Below are 7,531 nucleotides of genomic sequence, written 5' to 3' on the forward strand. Positions count from 1 at the left end.
TAAGCCACCTTTGTTAAATGTACGAAGTAGACATCAAAGTTACTGGACCTCAATTTCATAAATTTTCTTCTATTTTATATATTTATAATTTCCTAAATAATTGGATGTTTTAGAGACTATTCTTTTTCACTTTTAATTATGTTTGTCAAAACCATGTTGACACAATGTAAAAGGTAAATCAGATTATGAAAAAGTTAACATGCCCACTTTAGCAGTGGTAAATAGAAGTTTGGTACATAGATACTGGACAAGATAACAAAATCCAACCATTTGACCCAATGACTGGAAAATTATGCAAGCCTCTGCAAGTAAGAAAATATATATTGATAAGTATTTGCTGACATTTATTTATTTTCTAAGCTGTTATATATTATTTTCAAGATAGCAAAATGCTATCTTGAGACATTTTTTCTAAGACCCTTCACCATTAGAATCTAATTTTTAATTTTGTAATATCATGAATCAGCATGCTGACAACAATTGTGATATGACTGCCTTTTCCTTCACAGGTACATTAATCTTGCCAAATGGGTATGAAGCTCTTACAAAAAATCCTCCAGATGATAATGGAACTTCTGTTAGAAATTATTTTTAAGAGCAAAGAGGATACTATTACATAGAAAATATGGATTTTGATGCCTATGAGTCAAAGTTATTCAGAAGAATGTTTCTGGAAAAACAAACTTGAACATAAAAGTCATTTTAGAATAGCTTTTTATTTTATTTTACTCATGGTATCTTTTTATGTGTTACATAATTTATATATGATATAAAGCAATGATTGAATTTAATAGTTCCTTGAATAAGTAAAATACTTATATGTCACCCATAGAGAAATAAAAATCTATCTATAGAGAAGGAGATACATTGGCAGATAGGCATATATACCAACTGATAAGAAATACTGTATTATACTATAATTGACTTTTTTTCTTTCTCACTATTAAGTAAAATAATCTTATATCTTAAAATGAATAGCTTTGATGCCATAAGTAATAGAGTACACCAAGCTCACCCCAGCAATTCCCCCCACGCCAGCTGTGTATCTGTGGTATCACCTATTCAAATATCTTTGTGCACTTTTGTCTCTCAGTGACTACATACAGATCATTCTTGCTCAACAAAATGCCCTTTTCTGTAGCAGTCAAAAAATGCCCTTTTCCTAACTTCTCCACTTAACATATCCATTTAATTTTTAAGATCATTTAAAAAGGTATTTTCTTGGTAGAGTTGTTCTTTATTGTCACAAAGTTATTATAGTTTCTTGTCCATACTTCCAAACATAGACTGTGGATTACAATCTCTCGCTCTCTCTCTCATATACTATAATTATACTATATACATACACATACATTATTTTTATATTTAATATTTACATATTTTTTAGTCTGATTGATTCTAATAGCCTTTAGAACAAGGGCTAGGTTCTACTTAAGAATGATTGATTCCTAATATAATTCCTACCTAAATAGTTTGGTCCCCTACTATAACACTTCAGCATATGTTAATTTTATGTACATTTCCTTTAAGTTTGCCTAGTCTCATAAATTTTGTGTAGATAGTAAAAGCAAAAAGATAAATGACTTCATAATTTAAATATATTAATCTTTAAAATATATATCAGATACTTAGTAATGTCACTTCAGAAAGCAGAATGGCACTTGGAATTCACGCGCTCAATAACTGATATCTGTGATGTGTTTGGCTCAGTAAGTATTGTTTGAAATAATAATGAAATATAATTGTCAATAGTAAATATATGTCATATATTTTTATAATTTATTTATATTTCACAGTCATGGTTTAACAAGTTAGTGTTATGGTGTCAAAGCTAAAGCTAGAAATTTAATTTTTCTGGGTCTATTACCATTTATTCTGAATGATATTATGATTGACAATGTTTGTGCTGGGTTACTCTTGAGACTCAAGGATTGTGAATGGATTTGTGCAATTTATTCTCACTATGTGAAAAATCAGTACTTATGGATGGAAGATTAAAGGTTGTCAATTTCCAAAACAATCTTATATGTAGAAACAATATGGTTTTATTAATATATTGATAATATTTTCAAATGATAAGTCAAACAATAACCTTAAAGGTAAGGCAGTTTTTATATTTATCTTGTTTTACTACTTTTCAAAAGTACTTTCAAGGTTAATATATTTAGGTTATGAAGCCACTTATCCTTTTGCCTTTATTATCTACTCAAACATTTATGATAGTAGGCAAACATGGAGGAAATGTATGTGAAATTAACACATACTTGAGTGCTATAGTTAAGGGACTACACTGTATAGGTAAGAATAGTATTGAAAAATCATTCATTAAACCTGAACATTAGCCTGATCAGAATATCATACCATGTTGTTTTTTGCATACTTGCTTATGTACATTTTCATTATAAAGCTTCCTTGACTGCAGTTGATTAAAAAAAAAACACCAAAATTACCCCAAACATTTTATTTAATTTTTTTCTTTTCTTTTCTTTTTATTCCTTCTTTGATAAAATGTTTCATTTTTCACCATGATGGATTGTTTTTTGTAACTTATGCCTGTTTTACTTAGTCGTGGGATCTGTGATTATGCCTATCAAAATAAAAGGATCATGAAGTATGGCAGAATGATCAACTGTTATTGTCTTGGTTTTTAATGCTAGAGGCTGTTATTTATTATTAAACAGAGGGGAAGGGAGGGAGAAAGAGAGGAAAAGAAACATTAATATGAGAGAGAAACATCGATAGATTGCTACAACCCAGGCATGTGCCCTAACCAGGAATCGAAATGTGACCTTTTGGTTCACAGGCCAGGGGTCAATCCACTGAGCCAAAGCAGTCAGGGTAATAAATAAATCTTTTAAAAAATTATAAAAAATACATACTTTAAATTTGTAAGACTATTCAATAAATCTCACTTCTTTCCTTATTAGCTCTGTATTTTTGGCATATTTTTAAACTACTCTGTGTGAAAATTTCCTTACTAGTAAGATGGACATCATCATCATCATCATCATCATCATCATCATAATACCTAACAGAGTTTTTGTGGGAATTAAATGGATTAATATATGTGATGTACTTAGAACAGGGAACATACGTTTATTTCAGAATTACTTTTGAGATTATTGTCATTATTCCATTTGGTTAAGAAAATAATTCCTGACTAAAACGTTTCCATACTCTTTTTTTTTTTTTTTTTCCTTCAAATATGTCAATGTATTCTACTACAGAAAAGAAGGATAGGCTTATTCTGTGATTCAAACATGGCAGGACAAAAAGGTGAAAAACAAATACTAGATTTCAATTTAACATATAAAAAAAGCCCTGAAAAAAAGCTTTCAGTTAGTGAAACTACTTGCTTCATGAATCAATAAGCTTTATGGTTAGACAACTGTCCCGATGGTTGCCAAAACGATCCCTTAGTTTGGAAAAGGGGTGGTTTAGAAGACTCTTATCATTCTTACAAAAGAGTTGATGTTATTTGACAACCAAATAGTATCAGCCTGCATGAGGTCATCTAAGGGGTGACTTTCTTACTCATGCCCTGGCATAATGTTTAAAATATATGTCTTTTTGAATCTTGAGTCCAGAGCTAAAATACATCTAAAGAGGTTCTCATTTTAAAGTAGATTATTTAAAAATTATCTAAGAATAAAAAAGACAGTTAAATCCTAGATGTGAAATCTCATAAAAAATAAGTTGAAAGAGCACTAAAGACAAATTTAATTTAAACCAGTTAAGACTGTTTCATAGTCCCCATTCACACAGTTCTGTCACAGGAAAACCTAGATGTCCAGGTGTTTTTCTGTGGGAGGAAGCCATTTTCAGCAAAGGTCAGTGCTGTAGAATCAGATGAATAAATCATAGGACAGTGAAGAAAAAACTAATAAAAAGTTTTTTTCATAGGAGCATGTACCTAAAGCAGATATCTGTGCTTCTGAAAAGTTCAGGTTTTCCCTCAGAGAGTTGGACTGCAATTATATGCAATTAAGAGTATTCATAGAGCTTCATTGTACTGCAATTTGTGAAACCTAGTCAAGAAAATGTTAGGGGAAGTAATCTGATTAATTTTATTAATTAAATTTCAAGGCTACTCTCAACTTGGCTCCCATTTTGCAAACATATTGTTCACCGTATGGGTTCTTTCATTCTCAATTATTTATTCAGTCATTGTCATACCCTGCATTGGTCTCCCCCACTCTCCCCAACTCCATTTTGGAAGTCTGACACGTGCAAATATTGGCATGGTAGAGTGTGCAGCCTGGTCTTGCTGTGCTCTGGACTAGAGCTCTATCACTAATAGTTTTTGTTGCTGTTCCTACCAGCCCTTCATCAAGCTTCTATGGATGCTGATCTAGAGCAGCTCAGTGTAAACCAGCATGGATCCAAATCTTCACATGTTCAGAATCCTCATTGACCTCACTGTACCTTCCATGAAACAGATGCATCAAGCAAACACAAAGAAATGATTTTAAGATTTTAAGACATGACTGTCTAAATGGATAAACTTTGTTTTTGCCCTTTATATTTGCATAAGTAATTTTACAAAAAGTGTAGCAAAAGAACACAGAGTGCAGTCTTAGGTTGTGAGTCATAATCAAAAGGTTAGAAGAATGGCCAACTATTCTTCTACAATCATTTAAGCTTTTAAAGGTATAATTAAAAAGAAAGCTGCAGAAAAATAGCTAGACTGATGAGCTATAATTATATAAATGAGTATATGTACTCACTTGTCTGTAAAAATACATAAATATGCATCCTGGCTAAGGTCCATCTAGAGCTTAAAGAAGCTACTCAGAATGAAGATGAAATTATCCTATGCAAATATTCTAAATAGCTTTTTTTGATGCTAAATAAATCTTAAAACAATAACATTATAGCATCTTAATTATGCAATATTTAAGTATTCTACTTTTCTTCTGATAAATGTGCAGAATTATAAGACATCAAAATTTAAAATTTGTGTAGTTTGAATAAATGTAATTTTTTACATTGCTTGGAAATTTCTTAATACTGAAAATAGGTTAATTCAAATGATTAAAAACATTAGCATTATATTACTCTTTCCCGTGGAGGTGTGGTCTTGTCAGTGACTATTTCCATACATCAGTCGTATCTACAAAGTATGAAGTTTTTTTTTTTAATCAAAGAGAACTTACATTATTATTCCATTATTTCCTCAAATTAGCTACATAGAAAATTAAATTCAATAATGAAGCTAATATATAACTTTAGTATAATTCTCATATTTTTTACTTCAAAGTGATGTTCTTAACATAGTGATATTTTTCTTAAAAGGCTTGGCTTTTATTGAATTTTCTCTATTTTTTAAATCAAAACCACCTGTAAAGGAGGATTCATGACCTTATTTGAGGTCATGAATCATAACAGTAAATACTTGAAAGTAACATTTATTTAGAAATATGATTTTGTATCTTTATTTTAAGAAAATCACATCATTTTCTATTGTAATATTCACTCATCTTCTTTCCTCTTGTACACTTGGCAATATACTTAGAAATTGTTATATAATTGACTATTTTTTCATTTTAGAATGTCTAAATGTGTAAAAATGTTTATATTTTATTTTAAATATTTAAAATTAAATATGAATATTTCAATTTGCATAGCCGTTTTTCCTGATTTTTTTACATGTAAAATAAATCTGAGTGTCATATTCTCACCATTAAGCAGTCTAATAGATTAAATTATAACGCACCCAATGTCATCTGTTAAAAACTGAAACCCCAAAGCGATTGAAATTATAGATAGAGTCTTTAGGGAGGTAATTGAGGTTATAGGGTGAGGTCCTAATCCAATAGTATTGTCCTTATAAAAAGAAAAAGAAACTAGAGAGCTTCTCTAAACACACAAAGAGGCCAAGAAAGGACACAGCAAGGAGGCAGGATTCTAGGAGCCTTGAACGAAGTCCTTGCAGAAACAAGATTTGCTGGCACCTTTATTATCATGGACTTCTAGCCTCCAGAATTTTGAGGTGTTTGTTGTTTAAGCCATACAGTCTGTGGTATTTTGTTTCAGCAGCCCAAGCTTACAATTACATGCAGAAATTGCTATTTTACTTGCCTATCTAAAGCACACAGAATTGATCGATCATAATTTTTGGTTCTTAACCACTATTATCAATTGCCCTTTTCCAAGTTATCTTTTATTGTATTTACTTAACTGCAATAATTTATACCTGTCTGTGTGTCCCTCACCTGTATTGGGTCCCGACATTTTGATATTTTTGTTCAATGTTCCTGTGTGTTTCTTAGTTTTCAAACTAAGTGATATATTGTTCAGTTTTATTTTACTAAATATTGACTCTTTGAACTCCCATTTATTTTCGGTCAACACTATGTTCGCTTGCCTCACTCATGTTATTGTTTATACTTCATTTTCAACGTTATATAATATTCTATTTGTAAATATATCACAATTTATGAAAATAGTCTTCTTCTACTGAAAAGTTACCATGTTCTCAGTGTTTTGCTATAATAGACAGTGGGGCTATATTTTTTATACCATTTCCCATATATTCTTCTGTGTTTACTACTATACTGTAAGTTTTGCAAGTGTTCGGTATTACAAAATAATGTTAAATTCTTTTGTAAAGGTGCCAGTTAACACTGCTACAAATTTAATGTGAGTTGTATTATAATTGTCTGCTATGTTTTCTAAAGTCAAATTATAAAATTTATATTTGCTAGAGAATAACATTGTCGGCAATGTAGGAATTATGGCACTAAATACTTAAGTACTTTGTCCTATGCTGCAAGAGATATTTATAATTCTAACCTAATTCATCATTTTATATATGAAGTAGTGAAGTAGAATGTTTACCTAGTGAATATAACTGAAGCCCTAGAAATAGCTCTTTAAAAACTCATCTTGTTTCTTGCTTATTAAAAGAAGTTATACATATTTTGCCACCTTAACACCATGTATATTTCAATTATTAAAAGATGCAATAATTGAAGGACAGGAAGAAAAGAAGCATGCTTCAGAAGAGAGCTGTCATTTGAGGCCTGAAACATTGATATTTAAATTCATTTAGTTGTTAACTTCAAAGTCATCCCAAATGGTCAAATCAGTAGGTAAAACGATCAGGACAAAAAGAGTTTTTAAAAAATTTTGTTTCTTCTATCCAGGGTCTATTCACAATTATTGAAGTAAATAATTCTCTACCTGCTAGTTTCATATCATTAAATAGCATTTACAATTTTCACTCACTAATTTGGTTATTTTCTGACCTTGTAACTAAAACATTTTTGCATATATTGTATGTCTGCCAGATTCTTAGTTTGTTTGCTTTACAGTTAGTGAAGCATGAGACTGTCTATTGCTCTGTAATTATAATATTTAAGTTTTATATTTTCCAACTAGTTTAATACTAAATCAGAGCTGAGTTGTTTTTAAGGTCTAGTAAAATTAACAATGCATATGGTATTTGTAGAAAATACAGTATCTTACTTGCTTATAATATGCCACAGTGTAAGAGAAAACTAGCAAGCAGATAGAATTATCTAATCAT

This window comes from Pteronotus mesoamericanus, unplaced genomic scaffold (assembly GCF_021234165.1).
Source record: "Pteronotus mesoamericanus isolate MK-2021 breed Mesoamerican mustached bat unplaced genomic scaffold, CSHL_Meso_final contig_20, whole genome shotgun sequence".
In the NCBI taxonomy this organism is placed as follows: domain Eukaryota; kingdom Metazoa; phylum Chordata; class Mammalia; order Chiroptera; family Mormoopidae; genus Pteronotus; species Pteronotus mesoamericanus.